The sequence below is a fragment of the Lotus japonicus genome, chromosome 4 (genome assembly GCF_012489685.1).
Source record: "Lotus japonicus ecotype B-129 chromosome 4, LjGifu_v1.2".
Taxonomy (NCBI): Eukaryota; Viridiplantae; Streptophyta; class Magnoliopsida; order Fabales; family Fabaceae; genus Lotus; species Lotus japonicus.
The window spans coordinates 29,192,074-29,212,434 of record NC_080044.1 but is presented as its reverse complement, the minus strand read 5'-3'; the positions used below and the strand labels follow the sequence as shown (position 1 = coordinate 29,212,434).

Below are 20,361 nucleotides of genomic sequence, written 5' to 3'. Positions count from 1 at the left end.
GCTAGAGTCTGATGAAGTCCCTCCCACAGGCACCTCCTCCGAGGGGTCCTTGTAACACCCCAATTCTAAACGGCATATGTATTGCAAATATCAGAGTGATAAAAATTTTAACACTCATGAGGCATTACATAATCACTTAAAACATTTACATAATGCTCTTGTAACAGATACATAGCACATAAACTTTGAGATGAACTCATAAATAAACTTAAATGCTCTTGTGACAGTTAATTAGTCTTTGAACTAGTTCACTTTGACAAATAGTTATGCAGCGAATCCAATGTCTTTAAAACTTAAAGAAAACATAGTATCTTGCCCACAACTTAAAACAGAAACAACTTCTCAAATAACAACTTAATTCAAATTATAACAGAAGGAAAACAAGCGTCCATTTCCCCCCCGAGTGCTACGTATCAGAGCAAGGACTCCAACTCGAAATAAAGGCTATAGACTACTCCTCCTGATTACCTGCACGTTACCAACAAGGGTAACATTCAAACAGAAGGGGTGAGATATCGAGTATCATAAATATAAGAATGGCAATAAATATGCTAGATTAATGTCACACCACTTCTTTTTATATTCATATAGCTCAGTTACTAAAACAGTCACAAATAACGTCATCGACTCGGATACAATTCGAACACAACAATGACTATGCATATGTATGTGGTACCAACAGGGCTTCAGCCCTCATCACTAATTGCCAATTATTGGAGGCACAAGGCATAAGCCTTCATCACAAATCGCCAATACAGGCCATCACAGAGTATGCAGATGCTATGCGACTCAAAAGGACGTATACATCTCATAATCATCACTTCAACATGAGGCATTGCGCCTATATCACTACATCACTAACATCGCTTAAAACAACACAATTCAGCACACATGCATTTTTATCAACTATTCAATTACCCAGACATCTTAGGCAATTTTGGCACCAAATCAATGAAACAGCTCACTTAAGCATGCAATCATGGAAGAAGCTACCACATGCATCATCCTCATAGCTAATACATGGCACATAAAGACATTAACTTTCATACAACATGTAAGCTAAATCTAATTATATTTCCAAAACAATCAGAATTTCCGTAATCTGGAAAAACTGCAGGAACACCAGCCACTAAAAGCGGTCTCCTGAATTCGTTACTGAACCAAAAATCATGTATTTTATATGCCTAGAAAGCTAACTTAAAGTCCTACAATTTCTTAGTTGATCACATCTTCATTTGAGCACTCTAACTGGGCGAAAACAGGTCTCGAAGTGTACTGTCCAGCCCAGGAAATTTTGGACAGCAGCACAGCATCATCAAATCCGTGCATAAATCATATAGCAGTTCAGGAATTACGCTCACAGCAGAAACATATTTCAGTAGAGATAACCTACAGGATTCGTTACTTGTTCAAAAATTACAAATGACCTCAATTTGAAAAGCTAACAGAAAACTCTACCACTTTCTTGTTCATCAAAGAATTTTCTGGGCACATTAACAAGGTGAAAAATCACGTTGAAGTTCACTGACAGAGATAGCAGATACAGAGCGCAGAAAAACATGGTTTACTAAACTGAACTTACAGACCTCGTCTCTCAAACAAAAATTATGTACCATATCATTCCAGAAAGCTCTTTCAAAGGGCTACACTTTCTCAGTTCAACGCAACATTATTCGAGCACTCTAAACAGGCTCTAAAAGGCTTCGAAAGTCACGGTTCATACCAGGAAAATGACCAGTCCGTTTTATGTTCCAAAATAAGTGATTAAAGTTGTTTCTCATCAAACAAGACACAAAACCTAACAAGCATGCTACCTAACAGTCCTTATGTGCGTGATCATAAAGAAAATCAAAAGGGAACCTCAACCCAAAACTCCTAGCATACTAAGGTTCTGCCCTCACCCCGTTCAATCACACAAAAGAAAATCCCAAAATCAATGGATTTCAAATCAGATTTCCAGAACATCATTAACAGAAACAATTCTACATCTCCCAAATCCCTAATATCATTCACCATAATTCCATTAGAAACTCAAAATCCCACCCTTACCTTTGGATTGAGTGCAGCTCCCCGTTCCCGATCGAATTCTCCGAAGCCGATCCCCTCTCCCTCTCTTCCTGCTATTTCACGCACAGCCTTCTTCTTCTTTTTTTCTCCTTCTTTCACGCGTCCTCTTCTTTCTTATCTTTTTTTTCTTTAGCTGCTTCCCCATCCTTATTAAACCATCTAAACCTAATTCCTCAAGGGCTAAACTAAAAATCCTAAAATCTCTCCTAGTCCTTGTCTCTATTTTTAATCGTAACTTTCACCCCCTAGCTCTCTTCCATTTCATAAAACACACCCAACATCACAAAAAAAATATTTTATTTCATTAAAGTATTATTATATCACCTATTAAACCACCATACAATAGAATCTTAATTAAATTAAAATACCAACCTTATTTTAATTAAAAACAGGGTGTTACAGTCCTCGTCGTCCTCAGGCGACGGTGGTGGTGGTACTACAACTCCAGGTCCACAGTGCACACCTGGTGGTAGGTTGAAGCTGACGGTGTAGCGTCTCAAAACTCCGTGCGTCAAGTTTCCCATCCTGTCGACGCGGTCCTCCATTATTTCCCCCGAATAAATAGCTCGGTGGCCGGCGGGGTCGACCACCCATGATCCCGGGGTGTCCTGATCCAACATCTCGAACCTAGTCCCCCCCGAAGGGACGACCATCTCGAACCAATCTACCATCGACATCTGACAATAAGGGAATACATAGCCCCCTATACACAGGTAGCGCGCGCAAGGGTCAACTCAAAGAATTACATAATAGTACATCCAATAGGTAAAATTTAAGCAAAAGCTACATAGGCTTAGATATGAATGACAGCATTATAAATTGTATATCCTGCCAAATGAAAATAAATAACATTTGCTGGCAATTAACATATCTCAAACATGATTAACAAGTATCAAATACACTCAACAACTAAATCAGCATGAATGGTGAATGAGTGCAATGCTAAGGAACAAGATGCAATCCGGAAGGATGGGCACCATCGAGTCAGCCCTAACACCAGCCACGGTGGGACCATTTCCGCTCGGGCGTCTCTTATACCAAACAAAATGTAGTCAGATCAGCAGTGAACCCGCAGGTCTGCCATTTCCGTCTGCTACCAAGAATCACCGCAGTGTTCTTAAGTGGAAATCCGGGTCTTATAACCATTTTAGAATCCACCGAGGTCCGGCATCCCACCGTGTATTAACCTCAAAATGAGTGCATGAATGCAAAGTGATTAGCCAACCAACGTCTCCGACCTCACTCGTCACGTCGTCACGTGTTCTAGCTAACTTATTGTCTCTAAAAAGAACACCCTAAGGTAAATGTCGATTCTGCGACAAAAGACAATTAATTATCAAAAGTAACTCATGATGATTTCTCGAATCATCCGACTCATCTCCATCCGATGGTCAAAAACTGCTCAGCGAGCAAAAAGTACCAATGTACTTGGAAACTACCTATTTCCCGACTTATCTTTTAGATAGCCAAACAACAAAACTGCTCATCGAGCAAAAGAGCATCAACGTACTCAGAAACTTATCAATTTCCCAGCTTATCCTTTAGATAGCCAAACAACAAAACTGCTCATCGAGCAAAAGAGTATCAACATACTCGGAAACTTATTAGTTCCCCAAAACTTGGACTCGGCGACACTTCTCATTTTCCAAAACTAATATTCAAGTCCTAAGCTCTTATTTGAGATTGTGATCATTATTTAAAGGTTCAGAGGTTGTTTAGTGTCTTATGAATTTTCCTTGTAAAAACAGTTTCCATTTAGTTTTATCTCTAACCTTATGAGTTTAAAAGATCCCGTAATCCCAAGTAATTCCCAGAGAAGGTCTCGATCCATTAAAATAATAACAAGGGCCCGAACCTCCGTTCGTCCCGTCAAACTCTCCCAAATTCTCATGATGAGTTCTGGCATAATTGCCCGTTTATCCTCTCTGACGTACAACAGATATATGTGTGATTTCATAATCAAAGTAACACAATTCAACAGTCATGGCACATATATCAACACATCATAGAATAACCATTTAGCACATAGCATGTGAATCAATATCAACACATCCTAGATTAACCATTTAGCACATAGCATGTGAATCAATCTCAAAAACAATTCAAACAATAAATGATTATCAATTGTCAGCCGTAGCCTCAGAAAACATTTTTCCCAGTCAAACACAATCAAGTGCATAAACAGTAAATCAAGTCGAATTCGTCGACACCTAAATCATTATCTAGTATTCAGTGAGTAGCCCTCACCTGTAGGTCCTCCAGGGTGTTCCTCAAAGCTTCCTTCACAACCTTCCTCCTCGACTCCACAAAGTTCCTCAAATGAACCTTAGAGTAAAATCACAGAATTCAATCACAATGAGTCAGAAACTCAGCAAACAATAAGTACTAGGGTTGCATGAAGCATTATAAACTCCAAAGTACGATAATCTAACGCGTTAAGACAAGTTTTCGAAAAACAAAATTTTCCTCCCCATAAGGAGGAGCTCTCGGCCACACATCATAATTGTGTGCGCCGATTTTTCTTGGATCAAACTTGGTTCCTAGGTTATCATTAGTCGTAACTAAGACGAATCAAAGCTCGGAAAAATTTTCGGATCGAAAACTGTCGTAGGGGTATTTTGGTCAATATTTTTAGCTCAGAATTTCAAAATTGGAATTTCGAAAAACAAATTGGATGGGGACGTTACCAACGACGTTTATGACAACTAATCCTACTAGCGCTAAGCTAAGTCATGAGTTTTCAGCTAAAAGGATGAAACTTTGGCTAGAAATGGGGTTTTCAAGCAGAATTGGAATTCGGCGGCATTTCGGCGACATTCGGCAAAATGTAATCCGCTAGAAGTACTCTTGGGTACGTAGGGAATATGTTTAGACACTAAAATCAAGTTATTTGGACAGTTTTACAAAAAGCTCAAAACTTTGAGCACAGAAAGACATAGAAAAAAACGACGGAATTGACGATCAGAAGTGAGAGATAGTATCTATACCTCGATGTCTTCGAATAGCAACGAACGGTGCAGCAATCGGGCAAGAAACGGCGAAAATCACTTCCTCCTCCTCCTCCTTGGGTGCTCGCGGGTTTCTTGGAATTAAATCAAACGATCCAAAATCGGTGTGAATCGATTTATCCCGAAAAACTACTTTTTGCAGTTGATGTCGGATGAGAAAACTTCGTTCTGAAGAAAGATTGGAAATATCAAGAGAAATGGGCGTACGCGTGTGGAATCTTCATTTGAAGCTCGGAATAGAAAAAGTCTTCATCGTCGGTTGATTTTAGGTTTCTTGAACTATCAGTGATTTAGTTTCGGCAAACTTCCGAGTATTGGAATTTGACGTTCGTACATTCTAGGGTTTCGTATCGAAACGCTTGTTATGGAAGAATTAAGAGAAATTCTAACATTTCTCTGAAGACTTTTGGAATTAGTTTCCATCGTGTCTTTAAGTGTAAATTAATCGTTTACGATCGCTCTCATTCTAGATATAAGTAAACACTACTTTCGCTATAGCTTATATCGATTTTAATACTATCCTTAGCCTTTTCCTGAACTTTCTCCTTCATAAATTTATTCCATTCAATAAACGTGTTCAGGTTTTCCTTCACGATACATCAAACCTAATCGTGAATATGAATATTATTCGGTTTATTCTAAGCTTAAAAACTTGGGTCTCACAAAGACTTGGTGCCAAAAGGAATTTTTGTCGTTCTCATTGAGGGGAAGCCCCCCGGCGGGGGGAGGGTTAACCGGAGGTGGAGATGCTTGGGCGGTGTTGCGGGATCAAGAAGATCCTTTGGTGCGGCGTTGGGAAGTCATTTTTCGCTAACAAAGAAGGTTAAGAGCTAGAGGGTAAAGGACGCAAAGTTATCAGCAAATTGTTAGAATTCCACAAGCAGTGAATGAGAGAAGAAATAGGAATTCAAAAGTTGATATCAGAAACAGTTAGGGAGTCGTGCCTCATCATGACAAAGGTAGGATGATTACTCAAGGGAGCGTGGTGCGGTTTCCGAGAAATGAGGGTAGAGCATTAAATGGAAAGTTACAACGGTTAAGGCTGATTGGTTTGAATTCAATCACGATTCGAAGGGACGTTTCAGAGATAGCAGTTGGGATTCAGTGGATTCGCTGACCCTAGCATCACTTCAGGGCGTGACGCGTGGCGAAGGCTCGACACATGTCAAAGTGTTGCGAACCGGAGCGCGTTCGTAGCTGTGATGGGGCGAGCGCGCCGAAGAAGCTATTGCCTCAAGACTGCTTGTGGACTCCGTTCGCTCGAGAATGGGGTGACGCAGCACAAAGTCTGGAATATATGGATTTTAAATGCTTTATTTTCTAAGCCATGTTGGCTACTATTCTTCATTTTGTTAAAATTTTATGTCTTAGCATCGATTAGGTTTTTATGGCCCGCGCCTTGGTTTTTCTGTTTAAAGACAAACTTAGCTCTCATGCTTCGAGCTCGGTGTCTTGTGGACTGGGCGAGACCCTAGGGTCCCTCGCCCAGGAGACCCAGCCTTAGGCGCAGGACGCATCAGGACTTTGGGCCTCTCTCCCCGAGGCCCAACAGGCCCATTTAGATAGGTTAAAGGCGCGAAAGCCCAACTCTGGCCCTATAAATAGGAGGGGAATACCAATTGTAAGGGACTCTTAGCTCATTTGAGAAATATTCAGATTGAAATTCAGTTATTCTCTCTCTCTAGCAGTTAGAGCTTCTCTCTCTAAAGCATTCATACCACTTTCCTCACACTTTGGGTACTCTACCCCATTTAATGTTCTCAGGTTAGAACAGGTATGACAACGTAACTGATATGATTGCTTGGCTGCCAATCATAGCTGCAATTGGGGCTACTACAAGCACTTGCCAGAAGAGCTTATTTGAGCTTATTTGGTAGCGTAAGCGTTTATACCAGTGTTTAGTAGAGCTTATGCAAACAGCTTATGGTGGCCTATCATATGCTGTTTTGAGCTTATTTACATAAGCTAATCTGATAACTTACAAAAAAGAGCGTATGCTTATATATAGCTTATTTTTAATTTATTTCAATTGATTTTTTAAAATATCTTATGAATAAGCACTTATGTTTTTAAAATTAATTTTTATAGACATAAGCGCTTAACTAAGCTGTTTTTCTAAACGGGGCTTAGGTTAATGATTCTTTAACAAGAACTTGCAGTGCATATCCATTATTAAACAAAAAAATATTTCACAATTAGAGTTTTAAAGAATCATTAATGATAATTTCTGGAATTATTAATGATAATTCATTTTTTTTTGTTACATCGGAAAACTAACAACAACAAAAGAAACTAAGGAATAGCCAAACGATCTCAAAATGAGGATCTCTAATGCCGACGGCGGAGCTTCAAGAACACAGATAGCCATAGACGGAGACGAAACACCCTTCTTAGCTAGCCAGTCTGCGAGCTGATTACAATCTCTATTGATAGCACTAAGAGTCAAATTCCAACTTCTCATCCCCAGCTCATGAATTTCACGCAAAACAGGGAAGAAGATCCAGGTTTCCGGATCATCCAACACCCGGAGGAGGTCGCGGCAATCCACGTTGCATATGACATCTCTATACCCTCGGTCCCAAGCTATCTGTAATCCAAGCTTTAGAGCCCTTGCTTCCGACAATAAGGCGCTGCCCCCTGCTTGAAAACCATGAAAACCGCAAATCCAATCTCCCTGAGAGTCACGCATCAGACCTCCATAACCCATGTGAGAGGTTATTGGGTCAAAACTGCCATCAACACAGAGATTTACTCTCCCTGCCGGTGGCCGCTGCCACCTTCGAGCCATCCAAACACCCTCCTTTGTTTCATCACTCCCATTGCAGAGTCGTTCAATTTCATCGTGCTCATGGCTCAGGCGACGCCATGCTTCATTGGCAGTCCACGAAATCTCCTAAAAAATCATGTTATTCCGCCATTTCCATACTCCCCAAAGGCACGCCACAAAACGGACTGCGTTCTGCCCTTGCGCTTGACTCCGGACCCAAGCTCTACATCCATTCTACAAGAATCCCGGCCAGGACAAGGCACCCGCACGCAGCCACAACTCTCTGGAATGAGGACAATCCCTTAAACAATGTATTACGTCTTCCTCTGCAGCGGAACAGCGAGTACAGCTTGGCGAAGCTGCCATTAATTAATGATAATTCATGCTATCAATAATATATTAATAAGTAACTATGTTAGAAATTAAATAGGATACTTTATATTGAATATTGCTAATATTTAAAAGAGTTTAATAGATATGTACTGTCACTGACATTCATGTTTTGATTTTGTTTGACTATCCTCATATAAGAGCATCTCTCATAACATATGTAAATAGTAAAATGATTGGTCTACACTTAAAGTAGTGTTAAAGAGCGTAAATCAACTAACTTTAAGTAAATTGTCTCGCATTTGAGTTATTGTGAATACACCTGTATTAAATAACTGGTAGGTAAGAACTTCATTGTCTATAATATTCATATCCATCCGTTAATTAAATAATTTATCATAACAAATAAAAATTGTTTTTTTTTGAAAGAACAATTAACAATTGTAGAATTGCTACTACGTGCATCGCAGGTTTAAACTATAATCTTACATACATGATAATAGTGGTGACTAATTAATAATTTAATAATATTTCTTTGTTATTCAAAAATACTTTTCAAGTAAACTATAAATTAAGATACTAGCTTACAAAAAATTGTCAAGAAACATAAGATTTTTCTGTCTGGAATCAAAATCTAATGGAGGATAATAATAACCATTTTTCCTACGCTTACGTTGATACCTATAAATTTTTTGTTATGCAAATGTTAGTCATGTTAGTAAATAAGCCACTCCTCAGGGTTCGAACCCTGAACCTTCACCATTCATCCCACCTAACCTTTATGTCCCCTAACTTTTATCACTTGAGTTAACCTTAGGGACACCATTGATTATAAGTTAGTTGTCCATTTTTCCTGTATGCACTATTCAATTTGCTGGTTAATATTTTGGATATAAGCAAGAAATAATGTTGAGTTAGAATTAACATATGTTGAGTAAATCAAATATTTTCGTTTGGTACATCGAAAGATAGATTGCTCCATACAGGAATTGATTCCTGGACCTACCCACCGCAACCCATATGTCCCTAGCTAGCTCTTACCACCTGAGCTATCATTCAGGGACGTAAATCCAATATTTTCACTAACTTATAATTATATACCGAACAATTTTTATCTGCATCCAAACAGGCTTAATGATAATTTGTATAAATTGGTGGCAGATTTAAACTACAATGAAAATCAAGCTCCGTGCATCGCACGCGCATAATCCTAGTTATTTACACATTTGGAGATGGTAAGTCATCAGAGATCCCGAGTCCCGGAATAATGTTTAAGAAAGCTTATCCCTATTCCTAGCAGTAGAAGTCTCATTCGAACGATTATTTTTTGATGAAGGACGAAATGGGGGGGAATTGTTTTTTTTCTTCTTTACATTAGTAATGGTATAAAAAATTAGGTACTGGAGAATTCATAGAAAAGTACACAATGGAGCATAAAAGGTTGCTTTTTAGCTCATTTATATCCAAATAATCACTCATTGATCTTGTTAATTTAATGGTTTTGAATTTGTAAGAAAATGGGCGGTTTTATTACAATTTTCGAATTTCAAATTTTGGAAAAAATTTGAAATTTGAAAACAGACCGAAATTTAAAAGAAATTGGACTGGGCTAGACCCTAGGGTCCCTCGCCCAGGCGCGCCAGCCCGGGGCGACATACGAGCCAGGAAATTGGGCCTCCTCCCGGGAGGCCCAACTGGCCCATTCAGAGAAGTTAGGGGGCGCCAAGCCCAACCCCCAAATCTATAAATAGGGGACGGTTACCAACTGTAAGGAAGACTTAGCTCATTTGAGAAATACAAGCTTGAAATTCAGTTACTTTCTCTCTCTAAGCGGTTACGCTCTAAACACTCTCTAGATTCTCACATCACGATCCTCTCACCATGGATACCGTACTTCATCTCTATGTTCTTGGATGGAACAGAAATCTTATATTACGATTTATAAATTTGAATGCTAATAATATTTCCTATTTTAAACCAATCTGAAGTGTTAAAGAATGTCATGTTCACAAAAATAAATGCATAGATCTTAGTAAATTTTTTTTTCAAATCGTTATTGAAAACATTAAATTGGTACTGTATGTAATTTTAATATTGCATAACTGAAATTGTTTTTATTTTTTTCGAAATTAAATTACATTTTTTCATAAGAAATTTTACCGTAGATTTTTTACTTTAAAGGTAATTGAGTAATAGGTGTATTTAAATTAATTAAATAGCATTGTAATCCAATATCAATTGAAAACGCATATTTATAAAATGAAACAGGTATTGTGTTTAAAAAAATTTAATTTTAACCCGTATAAATAGGTTTATTTATACAATTTCATCATTGTATTTATGGAATTAAAATTAATTCTATCATAAATGGAATTAATTTTGAAGGGTTAATTTCAAAAAAATAATTCAATGTAATCAATGTAACTACTTAATAATGCAGTAAATTTGTAATATTTGCAACAAATGATCGTAATTAATTTTTGTTACGCAATAAAACGAACGTTTTTTGTTTTTTTACAGTTGACCCTTGCCATCTTGAATGTAAGTAAATGTAATTTTTTAATTTCTACGAATTAAAGATTGATAAAGACCTTGATTTAACATTTTTAATTTTAAAAATAGTAAATGCGTGATATTATTAATTAACCTAAATTTAATGTAGAAAAAAATCATTAAATGCGTGACTATGTATTTTTCTATGAAAAATGATTGAGCTATACTAATCATTATTTTTATCAATGTAAAAGAATCAAATTGTTCCGTGCTAGAACATAGAGAGGGAAGGTAGTACCCAAAGTATGAGGAAAATGATGTGAATGCTTAGAGAGAGAAACTCTAACTGCTTAGAGAGAGAAAATATAACTGAATCTCAATGCTGTTATTTCTCCAATGAGTTAAGAGTCCTTTACAATTGGTAACCGCTCCCTATTTATAGATTCGGGAGTTGGGCTTTGGCGCCTCTATCCTATCCATATGGGTCAATTGGACCTCGGGAAAGGAGGCCCAAGGTCATGGCGCGTCCCCTACCCAATATCAGGTCTCTTGGGCGAGGAACCCTAAGGTCTCGCCCAGTCCACAAGTCCACAAGACACCGAGCTCGAAGCATGAGAACTAAGTGTGTCTTTGAGCAAGAAACAAGGCGAGAGCCCTACGGATGCCGACTAAAACTTAAAAACTTAAAATCTAAAAGTGAAAAACGATGGCCAACATGGCCTGGTACATAAAGCCTTTTGCAGTCGACACTTTGGACCTTCAGCTGCGCCCTCTTCTTCCGGGCGAACCCAGTCCACAAGCAAGCTTGTGGCGAGCTTGTCACGTGGTGCATCCTTTCCACACGTCGCGCCTTGAAGGGATGCCAGGGTCAGTGAATCCACAGAATCTCAACCGCTACCTTTGACATGTCCCTTCCAGTCACGTCACAACTTTGACAATTTGAATTTTAACTGTTGGAACATGTTGCCATGCATTTTGTCAAAACAACTGATTGTCGAAGCAGATGCCGTGGCATCTCATTCCGTGAAGCTAGGGCATCAGTCCTCAGCTTGTGTTTATGGTGTGGACCCTCCGAAGATTTACTGAAGATATGTTTTTGAGTTACTTGAGGAGCAAGTAGCTATTCCAGAAAGGTTTTATTTGTTGGGTTGTTATTTGTTGAAACAATCTTTGTTAAAAGATTGATTTCTATCTTTACTTCTGCAATAAGAAACTGAATCTATCAAGATTACGTTTTGAATTGCTGTTACTGCAATCTGTTTCTTCAGCCCGTGCCAACCCTAAAGCCCATGCTACCGCTGCTGAAGTCTATAAAAGGATGAAGACCTAAAACATGAAGACGACCGAAGCTAATAGAGAGAGATCAAGTGTTTTAGGATTTGTGTTTGTGCTTTGTCCATTGTTAGTTGTGAATCTGTCTTTGCTCACTGATTCTATAAAGCAAAGAGAGGTTCTGTGTTGTTTGATTGCGTTCAAACTCTGATTGTTCATTGTATTCACCAATCACTGTGGCAGTGATTGAGAGAAAGTGAGAGGAGCTCTCATACTTAGGTTGAGATTCTAAGTAGAAATACACTGGGTAGATTAGGAAGTGAACTATGAACTGAGTTGTTCATGAGTGTCTGTAATTCCTGAATCTTGAGATAGTGAATTTCCTTTCTTTGGGTGTAAACCCTCTAGACGTAGGTGAAAGTTTTTCACTGAACTGGGTTAACAATTACTGTGTGTTATTGTTTCTGTTGTTAAGTTCTGTTTTACTGTTAAGTTGTTGTCAAACTCCTTATCCCAGCATCGTGCAGGACAATCGCATCAGAGGGAACCTGAATTATAATTGGCATCAGAGCAGGCACCCTGTTCTGGTTGGGTGAGCTCCAAGGAGTTTGATTCAAGTTCTCATGGATAACAAGGAGGGAGGATCAGTCAATAGGCCACCCATTCTGGATGGTACTAACTATGACTACTGGAAGGTTCGCATGACAGTCTTTCTCAAGTCAATTGACAACAAGACTTGGAAAGCTATTGTCAAGGGTTGGAAGCACCCTACTAAGTCCGAGGTTGAAAGCACCTCTACCACTGTTGTGGAGAAACCTGAAGAGGAATTGACCAGTGTTGAAGATGAAGCTGCTCTTGGAAATTCAAAGGCTCTAAATGCTATCTTTAATGGAGTTGACAAGAATATGTTTAGGCTGATCAATACGTGTACTGTGGCAAAGGATGCTTAGGAAATTCTGAAAACTGCACATGAAGGAACTACTCGAGTGAGGATGTCAAGGCTTCAGATGGTTACTACTCAATTTGAAAATTTGATGATGACTGAAGAGGAGACTATTTCAGAATTCCACATGCGTGTCCGTGACTTGTCTAATGCTTCATTTGCTTTGGAAGAACCTATGTCAGATGAGAAGCTTGTAAGGAAGATCTTGAGATCTCTTCCTCAGAAGTTTGCTATGAAAGTCACTGCAATTGAGGAGGCTCAAGACATTGAGAATATGAAGGTTGATGAACTTATTGGCTCTTTGCAGACATTTGAGTTGAAGCTGAGTGGAAAATCTGAGAAGAAGAATAAGAGTATTGCTTTTGTGTCTAACACTGATGAAGGCTGTGAAGGTGAAAACCTTTCTGAGGCTCTGGCTATGCTAGCAAAAAAATTCAACAGAGCTTTGAGGAAGATTGACAAAAGAACCAGACCTAATGTCCAGGACATGAAGTTCGACAATAAACCCAAGTTTTCAAATTCACAGAGGAAGACCAAGGAAGAAGAAAGACCTGTTCAGAACAAAGGAGTGCAATGTCATGAATGTGAAGGATATGGTCACATCAGGTCTGAATGTGCCACTTATCTAAAGAAGCAAAAGAAAGGTATGATGGTAACTTGGTCAGATGAAGACACTGAAGATGAGGAGGAGATATCTGCAAACAAAGTCAATGCTTTCTCTGGAACTATCTATGAGTCTGAGACAAGTGATGAGGGCATCCCTGATGAGGAATTGGCTGAAACTTACAAGCTGCTACACAACAAGTGGGAAGAAGCATGCAAACTTGTAAGAGAAAAGCAAAGTGAGATAGGACAACTTGTTTCTCAGAATGAAAGGTTGAAAGAGCTCAGCACTAAGCTGAAGGAAGATCTGGAGGAATGGCAAAGTAAGTTTAATAATGCTGATGTTATGGAAAAAGCTAATCTAATGTTGATTAATGCAGGACTTCAAGAGGAAGTGACAACTCTGACAAGAAAACTTGAAGCCACTCATAAATCTGTTAGAATGTTAAACAGTGGTTCTGATATGCTTGATGAAATTCTGAAAGAAACTAGCAAGCAAGGAGGGAGTTTGAAGGGAATTGGCTTTGACTATAGAACAACAAACAAAGAAAATCAGAAAGGTTCAAAGAAATTTATGTCTGCTGCAAAACAAACTGAATTCAAGAAGCCCAGAAATTATCAGTTGCCAGATCCATTGCCTCGACATGTACCTCAGCATGTGAAACCCCAGCTTAAGCTTGACAAAATTGTACCTTGGAAGTGTCACTACTGTGGTAAGAATGGTCATATAAAGCCCTATAGTTACAGGCTATATGGTTATCCTCAGATGCACGATAAAAAGCCTATTCAGATGAGGAAGCAATGGAAGCCCAAGGGTGAAGTCAGATGTCAGGTAGCCTACACGTCTTTCAGAGCATCATCAAAGGAAGATTGGTATTTTGATAGTGGCTGCTTAAAGCACATGACAGGAAACAAGAGCTTCTTGCAAGACATCAGAAGTCACTCCACCAACTATGTTACTTTTGGAGATGGAGCTAAAGGAAAGATCAAGGGAGTAGGAAAGCTTGTTAGCACAGAATCTCCTAACTTGAACAATGTGTTGCTTGTAAATGGTTTAACTGCCAACCTAATCAGCATAAGTCAACTGTGTGATCAAGGGTATGATGTGAAGTTCAATAAGATAGAATGTGTTGTGACCACTGATGATGAGAGAGTTGTGATGAGAGGAGTCAGATCAAAAGACAACTGTTATATGTGGACATCAGAAGAACAAGCTCATGTTTCTAGATGCTTGTTAACTAAAGAAGATGAATTGAATGTATGGCATCAAAGACTAGGACATCTCAACTACAGGAGCATGCAAAAGATTATTGCTGATGAAGCAATAAGAGGATTGCCCAATTTGAGCTTGGGAGAAGGAAAGCTATGTGGAGAATGTCAGATTGGTAAGGAAACCAAGGTGCCACACAAGATGCTCCAGCATCAGACCATGACAAAGGTTCTGGAATTGCTTCACATGGATCTCATGGGTCCCATGCAGGTTGAAAGCTTGGGAGGAAAAAGGTATGTGTTTGTCTGTGTAGATGATTTTTCAAGGTATACATGGGTTGAATTTATGAGAGAAAAATCAGAGACTTTTGAAATATTCAAGAATCTATGTTTGAGACTTCAGAATGAGAAGGACTGTGTGATTGTAAGAATCAGAATTGATCATGGAAGGGAGTTTGAGAATTCAAAATTCTTGGAGTTTTGTGGAACAGAAGGTATTAGCCATGAATTTTTTGCCCCCATCACCCCACAGCAGAATGGAATTGTTGAAAGAAAAAATAGAACTCTCCAGGAATCAGCTAGAGTAATGTTACACGCTAAGAAGATTCCACACCAGTTCTGGGCAGAAGCTATGAGTACTGCCTGCTACATACATAACAGAGTCACCATCAGGGCAGGGACATCCTCTACACAATATGAACTATGGAAAGGTAGAAAGCCGTCTGTAAAATACTTTCACATTTTTGGTAGTAAATGTTATATCCTTGCAGATCGTGATCCTAAGAGGAAGCTTGATCCTAGAAGTGATGAAGGAATTTTCATGGGGTATTCTATGAACAGCAAAGCTTATAGAGTTTTTAACTCTCGCACAAGGACCATGATGGAATCTGTGAATGTGACTGTGGATGATGAACTAAGCAAGAAGGAAGCAGCAAATTTGAATGAAGATGATGATGATGCAGATGTTCCAGCCGATGCTCCAACAACCGCCATCGACAATGATTCAGAGACAAGTGCTGATGAAAAAGAAGACAAAGATATCACATCTAATAAAGCTCCATCAATTAGGGTTCAGAAGAATCACCCTCAAGAGAACATCATTGGTAATCTTCAACAAGGGGTGACTACCAGATCCAGAAGTCTTATTGCTCATGGTTGTTTCATCTCTAAGATAGAACCCAAGAATGTCAATGAAGCTCTCACTGTTGAATACTGGATAAATGCTATGCAAGAGGAGCTAGAGCAGTTCAGGAGAAATGAAGTGTGGGAGTTAGTACCTAGACCTGAAGAAGTTAACATCATTGGCACCAAGTGGATCTTCAAGAACAAATGAGATGAAACTGGAACAGTCACAAGGAATAAAGCAAGGCTAGTTGCACAAGGATATACTCAGATAGAACTATAGAAGGAGTTGATTTTGATGAGACTTTTGCTCCAGTAGCCAGACTGGAATCTATAAGACTCTTGTTAGGTGTTGCTTGTCTTTTGAAGTTCAGACTCTACCAGATGGATGTGAAGAGTGCTTTTCTGAATGGCTATTTGAATGAAGAAGTATATGTTGAACAACCTAAAGGGTTTATAGATCCACATCATCCAGATCATGTGTACAAACTGAGGAAAGCATTGTATGGCTTGAAGCAAGCACCTAGGGCTTGGTATGAAAGGTTAACTGAGTTTCTTGTAAGCAATGGTTACTACAAGGGAGGAATTGATAAAACTCTGTTCGTGAAGAATGACAAAGGAAAGCTCATGATAGCACAGATCTATGTGGATGACATTGTGTTTGGGGGAATGTCGAACTCAATGGTGGAGCATTTCGTTCAACAAATGAAATCAGAATTTGAGATGAGCTTAGTTGGTGAATTGAATTATTTTCTAGAACTACAAGTCAAGCAAATGGAGGATTCTATGTTCATATCTCAGAGTAAGTATGCTAAAGGCTTAGTCAAGAAATTTGGCCTTGAAAAGGCTGGTCACAAGAGAACTCCTGCTGCTACACACATCAAACTGTCCAAGGATGAGCAAGGAGAAGATGTTGATCAAAGTCTCTATAGAAGTATGATTGGAAGCTTGTTGTACCTTACTGCTAGCAGACCAGACATCACCTTTGCTGTTGGTGTATGTGCAAGATATCAAGCAGCTCCTAAGGCTAGTCATCTGCTACTAGACAAGAGAATTATCAAGTACATCAATGGCACGAGTGACTATGGTATTCTCTATACTCATGATACAAAGTCGACTTTAGTTGGCTTCTGTGATGCAGATTGGGTAGGTAGTGCAGATGATAGAAAGAGCACATCTGGTGGATGTTTCTTCCTAGGGAATAATCTGATTTCATGGTTTAGCAAGAAGCAGAATTGTGTCTCATTGTCTACAGCTGAAGCAGAGTATATTGCAGCTAGAAGTAGTTGTACTCAACTCATGTGGATGAAGCAAATGTTGAAGGAGTATGATGTTGAACAGGATGTCATGACATTGTACTGCGACAATCTCAGTGCAATCAATATTTCCAAGAATCCCATACAGCATAGCAGGACCAAGCATATTGACATTAGACATCATTTTATTAGAGACTTGGTGGAGGATAAGATTGTCAATTTGGAGCATGTTACAACTGACAAGCAATTGGCTGATATTTTCACAAAACCCCTTGATGCAATTACTCTTGAAAAATTAAGAGGCAGTCTAGGGATTTGTTTGTCTGATGCATAGCAATCAGCGTGCCCCATTGTGTTAACGACTAGTTTATTTTTGGTCATCATTAACTGCCGTTGTGACATCAGCAGAGAAAAGGTTGCCTTATGGTTCACTCATCCTATAACTACCTCCAACCGGCAAATTGTGTTCCCTCAACCGCTTGTGCATCTATCTTCTTCAAGACTCATTCTCTCTCGTGTATGATTTTTCTTCATTAATCTGTGCTCTGTTTGTGTTTGCTCTCGATTCATCATGTCTCAAAGTTCAGGAAAAAAGGAATCTGTCAAGGCCAAGATTGAAAGAACTGCTAAAGGAGTCAAGTGTATGGGTTTGAAGAGTGATTCTTCTCAACCATCTTCTGTGTCCAAGAAAGCTCCCAAGAAGATGAGATCAAGAAACCCAACGTGTAAGGTCTACAAATCACAGGTCAAGAACAACAAACACACAAATGTTCCTATCCTTGAAGAAGTTACTGATGAAGAGAAAATCAATGATGAAGATTCTCCTGTGAAATCGCCCCCTGATGTTGTGCCTGATGTTGAGACATCTGGGTCTAAGGAAAGTTCTGCTCAAGAAAATCCTGGAAAGGATTCCACTTCTCATGAAGATTCAGGCGATGCTACCCAACCTGATATCTCTGTTTCATCCTCTTCGAAGGATGCTGATCCAAAGAATGGTAACTCTGAGGGTATTGTAAGATCAAGTTTTGATCTAATAGTACAACTCTACGTTTTGATGATTACAAGTTAACCTTTTGATATGAACAATTGTGGTACTCTAACGTGTTTTTCTGAGTGTGCTATTTACAGGCTCTGACCTCAACTCAATCTCACACAAATCAGAAGCACTGTGTATAAAGAGCAACCCAAGCAACGCTTTCGCATTCACCATGTTCAGTATGAACAGTGGAAAAGCTTCAGAAGTTCTGAAGTTATACAAACTCTGATGTGGACTCAGTCACTAGAAGCTCTAAAGATCCAGAAAGTCTGATAACCAAGAAACACTGAAGGCTCAGATATTCTGACGGTGTAGAAGACTCTGAAGATCCAGAAGCTGATTAGTGAAATTCTGTTGTCCAAAAGCAAGATACTCTGAAGACCATGTTCTTCCCTCTGAGTTCAGAATCAGAAGAAACAATGGTCAGAGGATCTGGGCTTTCCCTCTGACTCTGATCAACCGGCTTCACAAGTTCCAATATGAAGCATTCCCCTGATCAGAAGTCTCCTAGGTTTAAAGGTCAAGTCGCTATCCAAGTACAAAAGCAACTGTACCTTCCTGAAGACCTACCTAACAGTCTCAGACATAGCAGAAGCTGGATTTTCCAGAACTGCCCTCCAACGGTAGCATTTTCCATGCAACGCTCAACCCTAATCCTTGGAGTATATAAAGAGGCTGAAGACTGAAAGAAGCGGCTAGAAGCATTCACATACGCGCAAGACATATTCAAAATATTCTAAGCTTTCTTTCATCTGAAATTCATTGAGTTTACTATTAGCTTTTTAGAAGCAAATCTCTTGTAAACAATTCTTTGATAAACAGTTTGTTTAGTTCCTTTAGGAGATCAAGGTTGATCGGATCCTAGAGAAGACTAAGAGAGTGAATCTTAGTGTGAGCTAAGTCAGTGTAATTGTTAGTCACTTGTAGGTTTCAAGTGCAGTTGTAACTCTTACCTGATTAGTGGATTGCCTTCATTCTAAGAAGGAAGAAATCACCTTAACGGGTGGACTGGAGTAGCTTGAGTGATTTATCAAGTGAACCAGGATAAAATCCTTGTGTGCTTCTCTATCTCTTATCTTTAGCACTTAAGTTCTCGAAAGATTTGTCAAAATCTTTAAGGTGGAAGTTTTGTACTGAAAACGTTATTCAAACCCCCCCTTTCTACCGTTTTTCATACCTTCACATAACCTTGTCATATCCACTAGAAAGCGATAAGACAGAAACCAGTAAACGGCCGAAGCCTCTCAGAAAACGGAGACACACGTCTCATATAAGTTCACCCGGCCGAAGCCTCCAGAAAACATTTTCCAATTCAAAGCGATAAACAATATCCAAGCAATATTCAATATCAAGCAATACTCAAGTCGAAGTTATCGACGCCTACAATACAAATAGCTAGTAAGTAAGTTGCCCTAACCTGTTGGTTTTCCAGCTCGCTCCTTGGACTTTCCTTCACAATCTTCCTCCTCAAGTCCTCCGAATTCCTCAAACGAACCTTAAAGCAATTTCACAGAAATCAATCACAATGAGTCAGAAACTCAGCAAACAATAAGTCCTAGGTCACACGGAACACTACAACTCCGTGGTACGACAATCTAACGCGTTAGGACAAGTTTTTGAAAAAGTCGGATTTCCTCCCCCCTTGAGGGTGCTCTCGGCCATTCCCCTTAATTGTGTGGGTCGATTTTTCTTCGATCAAACTTGGTTCCTAGGTTATCATAAGTCGTAACTAAGGCGGATCTAAGCTCGGAAAAATTTTCGGATCGAAAACTGACATAGGGGTAGTTTGGTCATTATTTTAAACTCGGAATTTCAAAACTGGATTTTTGAAAAACAAATTGGATGGAGATGTCAACAACGACGTTTATGACAACTAATCCTACTAGCACTAAGCCAAGTCGAGAGTTCTAAGCTAAAAGGTTGCGACTTTGCTTAAAAATGGGTATTCGAAGCAAGAATTGATTCCGGCGGAATTTCGGCGACATCTGACAAAATCTAATCCGCAGAACACGCTCAGGAGCATGCAGGGAAGATGTTTAGACAAAGAAATCAAGCTATTTGGACAATTTTCCAAAAACCTCAAAACTTTGGACACAGAAAGACTTAGGAGAAGTCGACAGAAACGACGATCAGAAGAGGGATATAGTTTACCTACCTCAAGGTCTTCGATTAGCAACGATCGGTGAAGCAAACGGGCAAGAATTCGCGAAGATCAACTTCCTCCTCTTCTCCTCTCTTGGCCGCGGTTTTGGGGA

At 39.3% G+C, this 20,361-nt stretch overlaps 1 long non-coding RNA gene across 1 annotated transcript; it reads right to left on the bottom strand.

Moving 5' to 3' along the window:
• Window positions 1-203: 203 nt before the first annotated feature.
• LOC130714369 (uncharacterized) lies at window positions 204-2,404 on the bottom strand. The gene is made up of 2 exons (XR_009011263.1): window positions 2,050-2,404; window positions 204-468 (listed from the first exon to the last, which is right to left on the bottom strand). It is a non-coding gene; the product is annotated as an uncharacterized LOC130714369 (long non-coding RNA).
• Between the last annotated feature and the right edge of the window lie 17,957 nt (window positions 2,405-20,361).